Source organism: Octopus bimaculoides, chromosome 12 (genome assembly GCF_046866305.1).
Source record: "Octopus bimaculoides isolate indiv1 chromosome 12, ASM4686630v1, whole genome shotgun sequence".
NCBI lineage: Eukaryota > Metazoa > Mollusca > Cephalopoda > Octopoda > Octopodidae > Octopus > Octopus bimaculoides.
In genome coordinates, this window is record NC_142939.1 from 60267277 (window position 1) to 60282276 (window position 15000).

Consider the following 15000-nt stretch of genomic DNA (forward strand, 5'->3'; position numbering starts at 1 on the left):
GAAGTGATGTTTCGTGCTTTCCACCCAAGTTATGTTATATCCACCACCCATCCTTAGCATTTTGCCCATCTCCCCACCACACCTCAAGCTCCTGCAGAGTACTCAACCATGTTCTCTCTCTCTCTCTGTACACACACACACACACACACACACACACACACATATAAGTGAGTGGAGAAGTAAAAGAAGGACACTGAACCAATTTATTGGGAGTTACATGTATGGATCAAAACAGTTTGATTCAAATTCATTGGCACTCTTGAGTTTCAAGTGTGATGCTAGTCATTAGCCATTTTGAATCTGAATGACAGAAGTTAATTGCTATTACCGTAAGGTGGGCTGCGATTGGTCAAGGAAGGTCATGTGGTGTCGTGGTTTGATGTTGGTATATGGGTAACAGTTAGTTGGAAAATACTGCATGGCGATGGGGAAATTGACCAAATTGAGGACAAGAAATAGAGCACATGGCAATTAGAAATCGGTCAGGTTATTGGAGGGGGGACTATGAAAGGGTAGCATGTGCTCATAAAGTTTTGCATGCATGTTTATATCAATGCAGGTGGCACGTAAAAAGCACCATTTTGAGCATGGCCGTTGCCAGTACCGCCTGACTGGCCTTCGAGCGGGTGACACGTAAAAGCACCCACTACACTCTCGGAGTGGTTGGCGTTAGGAAGGGCATCCAGCTGTAGAAACTCTGCCAAATCAAATTGGAGCCTGGTGTAGCCACCTGGTGTAGCCACCTGGTCCACCAGTCCTCAGTCAAATCGTCCAACTCATGCTAGCATGTAAAGTGGACGTTAAACAATGATGATGATGATGATGATATACATGCATATATAGGTAGAGGACGTCACCAACAGTGCAAATATCATGAAATATGTAAACAAACGAGGGAAAAATGAGTGAAATACATGAACAACAAGAAAGATTGGAAAACGGGACAAGTAAATGCAGAGAAAGGACCCTTAATATATATATATCATCATTTAACATCCGTTTTCCATGGTGGCATGGGTTGGACAGCTTAACAGCTGGGAACTGTCCAGACCCCAATTGTCTATTGTGGTATGGTTTCTTCACCTAGATGCCCTTCCTAACACCAACAACATAACAGAATATGCTGGGGAGGGGGGGGGTGCATTTACACACCACTGGCTTGGGTGTTTTTTATGTGGCTCCAGCACCTAAAAGAACACACCTGTATAAGCGGAAGACAGTGATTTTCTTAGCTTGATGTGTCTTATCAAGTACAGCAAACCACCACATCTCCTAGTCCTTTTACATTTCTTCAGTGAGGCCCAACATCCGAAGATCCCTTCTCACCACATCATCCCACATCTTCCTGGGTCTACCTCTTCCACAAGTACCCTCCACAATTAGAGATCAGCACTTATTTATGCAGCTATCCTCATCTATATGCATGACATGACCAAACCATCACAGTCTTCTGTCTTGCACACAACATCTGATGCCTCTTATATCCAGTTTTCCTCTTAAATCACTTACACATTGTCATGTGTGCACACTGACATTACCTATTCAGTGGAGCATGCTAGCTTCATTTCTTTCAAGCCTTCGCAAGTCCTCTGTAGTCAAAGCCCATGTTTCACTGCTATGTAACATAGCTGTATGTACACAGGCGTCACACAATCTGCCTTTCACTTTGAGGGAGAGGCCCTTAGTAAACCAACAAAGGTAGAAGCTCCCTGAACTTTTCCCAGCCTACCAGCCTGTTCTTATTCTAGCAACTACACTTTCAGAACTTCCTCTCTACTGCTACCTTGGTCTCCTAGGTAACAGAAGCTATCTACTACTTCTAATGATCCCCACCACACCTCCCAAGCATTTGAGGGAGTCTATTGTCTGCACATTTTTAGTGTTTATGGTACCTGCACATTTGCCACACAAGACTATGTTCACCTTTGACCTTCCTGCGATACCATTGTATCCAAAGCTTGCACTGGATACAATGTATGGAGTTTCTACCAAAACCTTTCTTACATATCAAGTAGGGCCATCTCCCAGATACACACATACACACACACAACGGACTTCTTTCAGTTTCCGTCCAACAAATCCACACACAAGATTTTGGTTAGCCCAAAGCTATAGTAGAGGACACTTGTCCGAGATGCCAAACAGTGGGACTGAACCCAGAACCATGTGGTTTGGAAGCCAACTTCTTACCACACAGCCACACCTATGCTTATATTAATGTAATACACACACACACACACACGCACATGCACATATAGATATAACATTAATAATATATATATATATATATATATATATATATAAATTATAAAAAAACTTTCAAACAAAAATTAAAAGCAAAATATAATGAAAACAAAATAAAAAAAACCTGCATTATAACCAAAAAGTCATGAAAATAACCACAGAAAAAAAAAATGCTATATGTTGTGAATTCAGAACCAGCATCGACCTATATTATATAAATTACATGATATTAATAACAAAGTGTTTCAGGATAAAACAAAGACATGATCAGACTTGATTTTCTTCTCTTGGAAAAATGTTCTTTGGTAAAAATGACAGAAATGTTTATAGACCAAGACCAACAATACTATATATATATATATATATATATATATATATATATATATATATATATATATATATATATATATACATACATACATACATCTATATGTGTGTATATACACATGTATATATATATATATATATATATATATATATATGCATATCTGTAGCTGTATATGTATATATATTTGTGTATATATATGTATATATACATGTGTATATACATTTATATATGTATCCATATATATACATATATGTGCATATATATATATATATACGTGTGTGTATGTATACATATAGATATATACATACATATATATATATATGCATAAATATATACAAATACATGTGTGTGTATATATATATATGTATATATGTACATATATATATGTACAGACACACACACACACACACACACACACACATATATATATATGTGTGTGCATGTATACACCTAGAAACATGCTCTTACTGGTTTTGGTGAATAAGAGAGAAAGAGAGAGAGAAAAACATTCCTGCTCCCACTTTCAACATATTTTACAACACTTCAACACAGCTGGGTAATTTGGGTGCATAATATTATTAATATTATCATGAATTTGAGGACAAACATTTTCATACATATAACTATGTAAGACAGGATCGTTTTTCATATAGATCCTTCAGTTTCCAACTACTAAAGCCACTCGCAAGGCTTTGGCTGGCCTAGGGCTATAGTAGAAGACAACTGACCAAGGTGCCCAGAACCGTGTGGTGTGGGGAGCAAACTTCATACCACACAGCTGTATCGGTGCCTATAAGGCTCGTGCCTGCGTTAGCCAAGGGCCAAAACTCAGAGCAACTGCTTGGAAGACAACCATGCTAACAGTTACATACTCTTTTACTTGTTTCAGTCATTTGACTGTGGCCATGCTGGAGCACCGCCTTTTAGTCAAGCTAATCGACCCCAGGACTTATTCTTTGTAAGCCTAGTACTTATTCTATCGGTCTCTTTAGCCGAACCGCTAAGTTACGGGGATGTAAACACACCAGCATCGGTTGTCAAGCGATGTTGGAGGGACAAACACAGACACACAAACATATACACACACATACATATATATACATATATACGACGGGCTTCTTTCAGTTTCTGTCTACCAAATCAACTCACAAGGCTTTGGTCGGCCCGAGGCTATAGTAGAACACACTTGCCTAAGGTGCCACGCAATGGGACTGAACCCGGAACCATGTGGTTGGAAAGCAAGCTACTTACCACACAGCCACTCCTACGCCTATAAGGTGAGAATTATTTCAAGTGCTTTAATACCTGTTGGACAGCCACATGGATCTAAATTTTTATGGCTATCTGAGTCAATATAGACTCAAAGAGATCCAGATAGCCATAGAGACCCAGCGGATCAATCCTGACTATATTGCCAATCCCTGGGTTAGAAGGACAAATCAATCCCAAGTAAGTTGGGACTCACCTTCATTCGTCCCTTTTTTGCGCCAAACCACCAAGTATACAGGATGTAAACAAACCAAGAGCAATTGTCAAGCAGTGATGGAGAGTGACAGACACAAAAATACACACACACACACACATACCTGCACATGCGTATATATATATATATATATATACATATATTATTGATATCCTACGATTTTATAAACTTCAGGAATACATGAAATGATTCTTTTTTTTTTTTTGAGCAGTGGATCTTGAAGCAGATAAAGCTACAAATAATAGCATGTGGATACTGGACTAAAAGACCCTCTGAATAGAAAAAGTGAAAGGTATTTGTGTCATGTTTACAGGAAATGTGGGTTCCTGTCCTACAGGCAGCCTTTGACTTTTACTATCCAAAGGGTTGTTTTTTACCCAATATTTACACACTATTATTTGTAGCTTTATCTGCTTCAAGATCCACCGTTCGAAATACATTAAAACTAGTGTTCTGTCAGTTACAACAGCAAGGGTTTCAGTTGATCCAATCGATGGAACAGCCTGCTTGTGGAATTAAAGTGCAAGTGGCTGAGTATTCCACATGCACAAGTACCCTTAACACAGTTCTCAGGGGACATTTAGTATGACAGAATTTGACAAGGTTGGCCTTTTGAAATAAAAGTACTGCTCAGAGTGATTGGCATTAGGAAGGGCATCCAGCCATAGAAAACCACGCCAATTCAAACTTAAGTTTGGTGCAGCCTTCTAGCTTACCAGCCCTGGTCAAACTGTCCAACCCATGCCAGCATGGCCATCAGACATTAAATGATGATGATACAGATACAAAAGGCTTCCATAAAGTTTTTGTCAACCAAATTCATTCATATGTCATCGATTGGCCCAAGGTTATATTAGAAGACATTTGTTCAAGGTTCTGCATGGTGAGACCAAACCCAATGCCATTTGTGACTGCAAAAGCAAACTTTTTCACCACACTGCCCCATCTAGGTCTATTCAACCACACAGCCATGTTAGGGCCTCAATGATTGCACCTTATGAGTCACTTATAATACAAATATAGGCAGGAAACATATGGTAGAAGTGAAATGTAATTTATTATATCAGTTTTAAACTCTGTTTGAAATAATAGATAGCAATTAATTTCAGAAATAAATATTTCATAGAAGAACAAAAAAAGAAGAAAAAAAAAAAGACACAAAAAATGGGAAAGAGAGGGAAAAAGAAATTACTGTTCTGCAGTAAATAATAGGTCAACAGTAAATGGAACATAAAATTATCCAATTGTTAAATATATAAAAATCTGAATATTTACAATAAATTACTTTCTGTTAAAAAAAACAAAAAACCTAAAACAAATTAAGAAAAGTAAGCTAAGAAAACAGTTGTTGAATATCAAATAAATAAAAAGAATTTATAATTTTAGCTGAAATGATTTATATTTTTGTGAAAGAAAAAGAATATTTCTTTATTTTTTTTTTGTTTTAGGTTTCATTTTTTGTTGAATGTTTTTCTACTTTTTACTGACCATCTGCTGAAAAGATGCAAATGAGGTTTGTCCAGAGTTTGTTTTTATTCAGTTTTCTTACCTTTAGAGATCTCTATTTTTTAATGATTAAACGTTTATGTGTGTGTGTGTGTGTGTGTGTGTGTGTGTGTGCACGCATGCGTGTATAGCTAGTTAGATATTTATGCATGTATATATATATATATGTATGTATGCATGTATGTATGTATGTATGTATGTGTGTGTGTGTCTATATATATATATATATATATATATATATATATATATATATATATACATACGTATATATATATATATACACATGTATATATATATATACACACACATGTATATATATATATATGTATGTGTATATATATATACATATATATATATACATACATATACACACATACGCCCATATATGCATACACATATATATAGATATAAATACACATGCATACATATAAACATATACATTTATATGCATATATTTATATACATATATATATATATATATATATATATATATATATGTGTGTGTATATATATATGTGTTTTATTGAGTATATTTATGAACAAACTATAGCAGGCATAATGATCTCTCATAATGTGCACACAGCATGCACCAAATTTTAACTTTCTCATTTTCCTTCCAGATGCACCGGCAGAATTATCATAGTATATTCCAACCTGGCACAAGAATTGGAAGCATAAACCACAACCAAGTCAGAGGTCAGCAGATTCTTTTAATGTGGCCGGGTCCTTCAGATTCAGTATTATGAAAAAGCTGCTGACCTCTGGTCATATGTACATACACACACATGTATGCTCACATATGTACACACATGCACACATACATATATATACATATAACCCACACATGTACATTACACACATATGCATTATATACATATAAACATATAAATACACATATATACATATAAACACATACAAGGTTTTTTTTACTAATCAGCTTCAGTTTTATGTTGCCCAATATAATGTGGGATAACACTGGATCTCCTCAAACTCCCCATATCTGATCCCTTTTTTCTTTGCCATCACCCTTCTGAACTGTTAACCATCAATCACTCCCTTAGGCATGCAATTAACCAGGGACCACACGTGAACTTGTATTCCCACTGAAAATTCGAACATGAGCTTGACGCCTCAACAGTGAAATGATGACTATCGGCATGGTGTCCGTGTTATCTGGTGTCTGTGGTCTTTGGCAATGGGGCCGGAAGTGAGTATCCGTTATAGCCTCAACTGCAGCCAACTGTTAGATGTGGTCAGTGTTCACAAAGGGAGGTGGTGAACTTGGTGTTCAGATCTGGTCCGACCCACCCAGGTGAATATTGCACACATACAAGTTGTTGGCACTCCGTCACTTACGACGTAGAGGGTTCCAGTTGATCCGATCAACGGAACAGCCTGCTCGTGAAATTAACGTGCAAGTGGCTGAGCACTCCACAGACACGTGTACCCTTAACATAGTCCTCGGGGATATTCAGCGTGTCACAGTGTGACAAGGCTGACCCTTTGAATTACAGACACAACAGAAACAGGAAGAAAGAGTGAGAGAAAGTTGTGGTGAAAGAGTACAGCAGGGTTCGCCACCATCCCCTGCTGGAGCCTCGTGAAGCTTTTAGGTGTTTTCACTCAATAAACACTCACAACGCCCCATCTGGAAATCGAAACCGCGATCCTATGACTGCGAGTTTGCTGCCCTAACCACAGGGCCATTGCGCCTCCACACACAAACAAGTAAGTACTCCCTTACCTCAGTTACTCATGACCCACATCTGTTGCTCTCTACTTCCCTGCTCCCCCCACTCTCTCTCTCTCTTGACCAATCTCAGCAACTACCTACACACCACTTACTCAGATAGCAGTAAACACGGATAGAATATAGGGAGATCCAGTGCCAACCCACATTACATGGGTGGCTTGGTACATTTCCTAAGAACAGTCCATCAAACTTCATACACAGCTTCCATTTACAGATTTTGGTTGGGGGGGGGGGAGAAAGAGCAAAAAAAAAAGAGAGAAGGAGAGATATACAAAGACATCCATACCATTTGCATGTTGTTTCCTCCGTGTTCTATGTAATTCTTCAATCATCTGCCAACATGTCCTGCAATTAAAAAAAAAAATAGTGTCGTTAAGACATCACTATAAAAATCCAATTAATATTCGTTAATTGAAATTCATCAATCATTTTCTTTTTCAGTTGGTAGAATCATTAGAGCATCAGACCAAATGCCCACTGGCATTTCTTCAAGCTCTTTATGTTGTTAGTTCAAATCATACCAACGTCAACATGCATCTTCATCCTTTTAGGGCCAATAAAATAACACAATATACCAGCCAATTATTAGAGGTTGATGGTACCAGCTAATACCTTCCCTCAACACTGCTAGACTTGCATCTGAATTAGAAGCAACTATTATTACTATTATTATTATTATTATTATTCCACTGAGGTCAGCTTTGCCTTTTAGGGTTGATAAAATAAATACCAGTTGAGCAGAAGGGTTTGTGTAATCAACTAACCTCCTCTAAAATTTCAGGTCTTGTGCCCATAGTAGAAAGGATTATTATTATTAATATTATTATTATTATTATTATTACTACTACTACTACTACTACTACTACTACTACTACTACTACTACTACTACTACTACTACTACTACTACTAAGGCAGCAAGCTGGCAGAATCATTAACACACCGGATAAAATACTTAGCAGCAGTTTGTCTTTACATTCTGAGTTCAAATTCTCTGCTGAGGTCGACTTTGCCCTTCATCCTTTCGGGGTCAATAAATTAAGTACCAGTAAAACACTGGGATCGATGTAATCGACTAGTCCCCTCCCCCAAAATTCCAGGTCTTGTGCCTTTAGTAGAAAGGGTTATTATTATTATTATTATTATTATTATTATTATTTCAAGCAGGAAGGAAAGGCTGTGTTTATATGCCTAGTGGTCATAGCAAAAGAGGTTGTATGGTAAACAAGATTGAAGGGGCTGAAGACAAAAAAACTTTTCTCTTTGGCCAATCTCTGACCAACTTCTTCAAGTTTCATTTGAAAAAGAAAAATAAGAGCAGAGAGGGAAGTGTTGTCTTGTAGCCAGTTTGCAGAAAGGTGGATGAAAGTAGCAAGAAATGGTGAGAGTGAACAAGCCTGCCCTGAGCATACACCTGTAGTTGGAAAAAAGGAAAGAAAGAAAAAAACCATGGGTACCCCAAAAGTCAGGGTACCCATGGTTTTTATAGGGTTTTTCTATGAACAGCCCTCGAACAACTCCTCCCTATTGATTTTTTTTTTAATGTTAGTCTTGTTTACATGCAAAACCCTCACAACAAAACACTCACACACACATATTCTTTATTCTGTCCTGTACTGTCCATAATGTTTTTCTTAATGTAAACCCCTGTTATTAATAAAGAAATCATTATTATTATTATTATTATTATTATTATTATTATTATTATTATATTTCATCTGCTGCTACGTTCTGTGTTCGAATTCCACCGAGCCCGACTTTGTCTTTCATCCTTTCAGGGTCGATAAATTAAGTACCAGTTGTGTACTGAGGGCAATGTAATTGACTTGTCCCCTCCCCCAAATTTCAGGCCTTGTGCCTATAATAGAAAGGATTATCATTATTATTATTATTATTATTATCATTATTATTGGTGGTGGTGGTGGTGGTGGTGGTGGTGGTGGTAGTAGTAGTAGTAGTAGTAGTAGTAGTTGTAAGGAATTAAGCTGTCAGAATTGTTTTGGCAAGGTTTCTACAACTGGATGCCCTTCCTAATACCGACTACTTTCAAATATGTACAGGGTGCTCCTTTTAGTGTCAGTAGTACTATTGAGGTCACAATGAAGCTTGCAAGATCATGAACCCCAAAGGAGAAGGGCAGAAGAAAAAGAGTAGAGCTAAGAAAGTATTCCTCATGGGTTAATTTTCAGACCCCTTCCCTCTAACCACTTTGTTTTCCTGACTCATCCTTCCAGTTACTTCACCCATCTGATTACTGCACCCTTCAGACACCTCCTTCTGCCTACTTTGCCCTTCAGATCCTTCCCTCCCTTTCTGGTTAACTCACTCATCAGACCCCTCTCCTAGCTATCTCATTTTTCAGACTCCTCTCTCTGGTTACCTTACTCTTCAGACTCCTTCCTTTGGCTATTGCTTTTCCAACGCTCCCCTTCTACCTTTCTAACCCTTCTGACTCCCTTATCCTTCAGACCTCTCCCCTTTTGGCTCTCTTGCCCTTCAGGCTCTTCTTTGTGAGACTACCTCATATTTCAGGCACCACCTTCTGCTTATCTCCTCCTCCTTTTGACTCCCCTAACTAAATATAATCATCATCATTACCAACATCATCATTTAGTGTCTGCTTTCCATGCTGGCATGGGTTGGATGGTTGACAGGAGCTGGCTAGGCAGAAGACTGCACCATACTTCTGTGTCTGTTTTGGCATGGTTTTTTTTACAGCTGGGTGCCCTTCCTAACACCAACCACTCCACAGAGTGAGCTGAGTGTTTTTTTATGTGGAACCAGCACAGGTGAGGTCAGTTTTGACATGGGTTTTTACAGATCAATGCCCTTCCAAATGACAACTACTTTACAGTGTGGATTAGATCTCCCAACTAAATACTTTTTAATCAATATCTTGTTCTTAATCCTTAGTTTTTGCTAAAAATATAAAGTAAAAAAAAAAATCAAATTAACATAATTTCATTTTTAAGATAAAAATATTCTTACACATACTTATTAATTCTATCCTCATTACATATTGTCTACAACTGACACTTCTCTCAGATCTCAGTCTTCAATGACAAATGGAACATCATCATCATCACGTATCTTGATCTATCATCAATGACATAAGTACCTCCTCTGGGTCCTGACCCTAGTTTTGGAAGACCACCCTGTTCATTCTCCTAAAGATTGGTTCCCAGATGATGACTGCCTCAGTAATAATGACCAATAAATTGCAACCATCCACTTGTTGGTCATCTGGAGGAGGCCGCCATAGAGTTTTTTTCTTCTTAATTTGTCATCTGTATCCAGTTATTTTCTTTTACAAAAGTTACAAAAATGACTCAAGAGCCAAAAGGTTCATGCATGACACTTAACAAACTGATTCAAATCTGAGAGTTTCTTCTACAGTACAAATTACTATTCTTTCTGGAATGTTCAATTAAAAATATTGAAGAATCGTGTGAAAATTACAAGAGAGTAAATGGGTTTTTCGGTTGCATTTCTTTTACTGATTCCAAAAAGGTTTCAAGAACACATTATTTGAAACTCAGAATTTTCATGTAGGCGCAGGAGTGGCTGTGTGGTAAGTAGCTTGCTTACCAACCACATGGTTCTGGGTTCATTCCCACTGCATGGCACCTTGGGCAAGTGTCTTCTACTATAGCCTCAGGCTGACCAAAGCCTTGTGAGTGGATTTGGTAGACGGAAACTGAAAGAAGCTCGTCGTATATATGTATGTATATATGTGTGTGTGTATGTATATGTTTGTGTGTCTGTGTTTGTCCCTCCAACATCGCTTGACAACCAATGCTGGTGTGTTGACATCCCCGTAACTTAGAGGTTCGGCTAAAGAGACCGATAGAATAAGTACTAGGCTTCCAAAGAATAAGTCCTGGCGTCGATTTGCTCGACTAAAGGCGGTGCTCCAGCATGGCCACAGTCAAATGACTGAAAAAAGTAAAAGAGTAAAAGAGAGTTTGCAATATTGAGTAAAGTTAATCACATCAATCTGGCCGTTTCATGTTACTACTAGTTTAACCCCAGGTAGATCTTCCACTAGCTGGTTATCAGAGCAGCACTGCACCCTGAACATATATATTGCAAGAAGGGAAGCAAACCCCTACCATTTTCCAGCAGATGACAGGGTATTTTTATCTTTTACTTGTTTCAGTCATTACACTGTGGCCATGCTGGGGCACTGCCTAGAGGAATTTTAGTCAAATGAATCAATCCCAGTATTTATTTCTCTTGAAGTACTGGTACCTATTCTATCAGTTTCTTTTGCCGAACTGCTAAGTTGCAGGGACTTCAACACACTACCATCAAGTGATAGTGGGAGACAAACACAAAGATGCACACACACACACACACACACACACACACACTCACATACCATATTTTAACATGTATAAGGAACCCTCGTGTATAAGGACCCCCCTAATTTGGGGGGCTTAAAATTTGGAAAATAGGTTTTGTAAGGGATTATGATACTATCTATGTATAAGAAACTGATATATTTTTTTAACCTAATTTTTGACAAAAAAGGGTTCATTATACACATTAAAATACTGTATATGCACGATGGGCTTCTTTCAGTTTCCATCCACCAAATCCACTCACATGCACTTCTCTGAATGGTTATATCATACCATCCATTCTTAGTTAAAGACAAGAAGAAAAAAAAATAAGAGACAGCCAAGAATACTAAATGGGAAACATGCAAAACACAAAGCCAGAAGTTATGTAACAAGAGAATGGGGGATAGAATGCGCTGGGGGAGGGGAGCAGAGAAAGACACAGAGAGAGAGAGAGAGAGAGAGAGAGAGAGTAGGGAAACAAAGGAGAGAGGGAACATATGAGATTGCCTGGTGCAAAGTGAAGTTGACATAAATTATAAATTAAATATATTTCCAACAACAAATATTAAGAAAACAAAACGTTAACACTTAAAAAAAATGTATGTGTGCGTGTGTGTGTGTGTATATATATATATATATATATATATATATATATATATATATATATATATACACATATATACATATATATATACACACACATACACAAATATTATTGGAGAAATATATATATTCACATCTATGTATATAGACATATATACACACACACATACATATATACACACAAACATATATACATATACACATACAATACATATATATGTACATATACACACACATATATATCTACCCATGTACATACATACACCCATACACATTACATACACACACACACACACACACACACATATACACACTACATACATACATACACATGTACAATTAAATTTCTTTTTCTCATGGCTCAAGTTTCAGGCCACTTCGATTTGAAGGATTTTTCAAATCAAAATGGTGTGAAACTCAAGTCACTGGGGGTGTGGGTGGGTGTGCATGCATGTTTGCTACTACTACTACTGCTGCTGCTGCTGCTACTGCAATCAATACTATGCTGTCAGTATTATAACTACCATCATTACAGTAATTGTCATCACCACCACCACCACCACCATTAGCACCACCACCACCACCACCATTACCACCACTAACACCTTCACCACCATCAGGACCACCATCATCATCATCACCATTATCACAACCATTAACATCACCATCACCACCACCATCATCACCATCTTGACCATTACCATGACCACTACTACTACCACCATCATCACCACCTCAACCACCACCACTACCACCACTGACACAACCCCCTTCACCACCATTATGAATACCACTTCTAAAAGCTATGCTGTGGGCAGAAGGCTGTATGGTTAGAAAATAAAGAGAGGGGTAGACAGAGACAGACAGACAGTAAGAGAGAGACAAGGAGAGAGAGAGAGAGATACAAACTGTGGAAGGGACAGGGTGACAGAGAGAGGAGTTAGAAAGATAGTGAGGGTTAGAGAGAGGCAGAAGGTGATAGAGAGAGATAGACAAAGGTAGGAGATAGAGAGAGGTATGTGGAGACAGAGGGATAGGTAGAAAGTTAGAGAGAGGTAGAGAGACAGAGGAATAGAAGGAGATGTATTGACAGAGAGATAGGTAGAAAGTTAGAGAGAGGTAGAGAGACAGAGGAATAGAAGGAGATGTATTGACAGAGAGATAGGTAGAAAAGTACAGTGGTGGAGAGAAGTAGAGGGAGTCAGAGAGACAGGAGTTAGAGAGAGAGATAGGAGTTAGAGAGAGGTAAGTAGAGAGGGAGAGAGAGAAATAAACATAGAAATTGGTAAAGGTAGAAAGAGTTGGTGAGAAGTAGAGGCAGAGAGAAGTAGAGGGAGAGAAAAATAGAGGGAAAAAGAAGGAGAGTGAAAGAGGATAGAAGTAGAGATGATAGAAAGGTAGATAGACAGAGAGGTGGTAACAGAAGGGGAGGGGTGTTAAGTAGTGATGCAGTGAGGTAGGTAGATAGGTAGGTAGGTAGGTAGGTAGGTAGGTAGGTAGGTAGGAAGGTGGTTAAGTGGAGAGGTAGGTACCAGTTTCAATCCAGTCCCCTGGAAATATGCCTCAACATCAAAGACAATCCCCAGCTGTCAAAAACAAAAAAATCTTACATGACTGACTTCAAGCAAGTAATGACTTGTACCACATGTTATGTGCATGTATGTGTATGCCTCTGTATATGTGTGCCCAGGTATGCTGGTGTATGTGTATGGCTCTGTGTGTATGTGTATGGCTCTGTGTGTATGTGTATGGCTCTGTGTGTATGCATGTGTGTGGCTGTATCTATGTATTCATGTATGTATGAAAGCGTGTGTCTACGTATACATGTTATGTCTTTGTATATTTGTATACCACTGTATGTGTTGTGGCTATACATCTATCTTTTACTTCAGTGGACTGTGACCATGCTGGGGCACCACCTTGAAAGTTTTAGTTGAACAAATCCTGTACTTTTTTTTTTTTAGCTTGGCATTTATTCTATCAGTCTCTTCTGCTGTACTGCTAAGTTACAGTGACCTAAAACAAACCAACTCCAAGTGGTGGTAGGGAGGACAGACATACACATACAAACACGTGTGTGTGTGTGTATGTGTATATATATATAATAATAATATTAGGGACAAAATCCAAAATTACAGGTAAAAACTCAATTAAAATCAATTTATAAAAAATTAAAATTAAATTGAGCTTTATAGATAAAATATATATAAAATATATAGTTTTAGGGAAAATAACCAAGTTTCAAGAACTCATCGATGAAAATCCACTATCACATATAGAAAAATTAACAATTAAAAGCACAATAAATGAGTATAAGATAAAGCAAAGTAAATATCATAAGATAAATATGATAAAATGATTACACGTGTTTCATAACTAATTTTCAAATAGAAAGGAAATTTAAATCGATTAAAATCAATTGAAATTATCGAAAATAAATTCTATTAAAAAATATAGCTAATCATCAGATCGTAAGTAGAACAATAATTAGATGTATATATCTCAACCAACAATAAGTACCAAATGAATTAATATGAAATACTTATTTTATAAAGATAGAAAAATTATTAAAAATATCAAAATATCAAAATATCAAAATAATAACCATTCAATAATCCTCCCTTCATCCATTATAATAACATGTATATTATATACAAAAGACAGCTTACATAAATTATCATTGTTTTAAATTATCGTTGTTTTAAATACAATTTGAACGAAGTTTAAGTTTAAAATAAC

The 15000-nt window shown here is 37.4% G+C and overlaps 1 protein-coding gene across 1 annotated transcript in view; it reads right to left on the reverse strand.

Moving 5' to 3' along the window:
• Positions 1 to 15000, reverse strand: part of LOC106874480 (zinc finger protein castor homolog 1) — a 171015-nt gene that overhangs the window by 73195 nt on the left and 82820 nt on the right. Inside the window, exon 2 of the mRNA XM_089361126.1 lies at positions 7601 to 7659. The gene's annotated coding sequence lies outside the window, so the exon portion shown is untranslated. The remainder of the gene's footprint in view (positions 1 to 7600; positions 7660 to 15000) is intronic.